The sequence below is a fragment of the Zeus faber genome (genome assembly GCF_960531495.2).
Source record: "Zeus faber genome assembly, chromosome: 11".
Classification (NCBI taxonomy): Eukaryota; Metazoa; Chordata; class Actinopteri; order Zeiformes; family Zeidae; genus Zeus; species Zeus faber.
Window position 1 is genome coordinate 24614879 of NC_137205.1, and position 541 is coordinate 24615419.

Consider the following 541-nt stretch of genomic DNA (forward strand, 5'->3'; position numbering starts at 1 on the left):
GACATCATACCTTCTCATCTTCATTCACTTCAATTCTGTGTCACGTTGATGATACCATATGATGCCGCTGACAGAATTTTTTTTTTCATTGAAAAGGAGTTTCACGGCCATTTTATTACGTTCTACAATGGGAGATAAACTTGTCGTCTCAAGCTAAAAATACTGGCTTGTTGCATTGTTCCTCACATCAGTTAAGGTCCCTGTGAAGTGAATGCAGCGATTTGTTTCCAAGCACATTAGACACGTCAGAACGTCGTTCCTGGAAACATGTCAAAAGGCTGAACGATGTATTACTGAATGTGGAGTTCAGGTCAGGATTATTTGGGCGGGGGGCTAAGTCATGACCCGAGGACGTAGAGCGGCCCTACTCGGTGTGGGCCCTCACCCAAACACTATATAAACACCGGGTCAGAATTGGAGCATCAGTGGCGAACTAAGCTTAGCTAACAGCCCAGAGCTTGGGATAAAAGGCTGTTTTGGGAATAAATGCCTGGAGTAAAAGGCGTCTTCACGGAGACCGTCAACTCATGCCACCATCGCC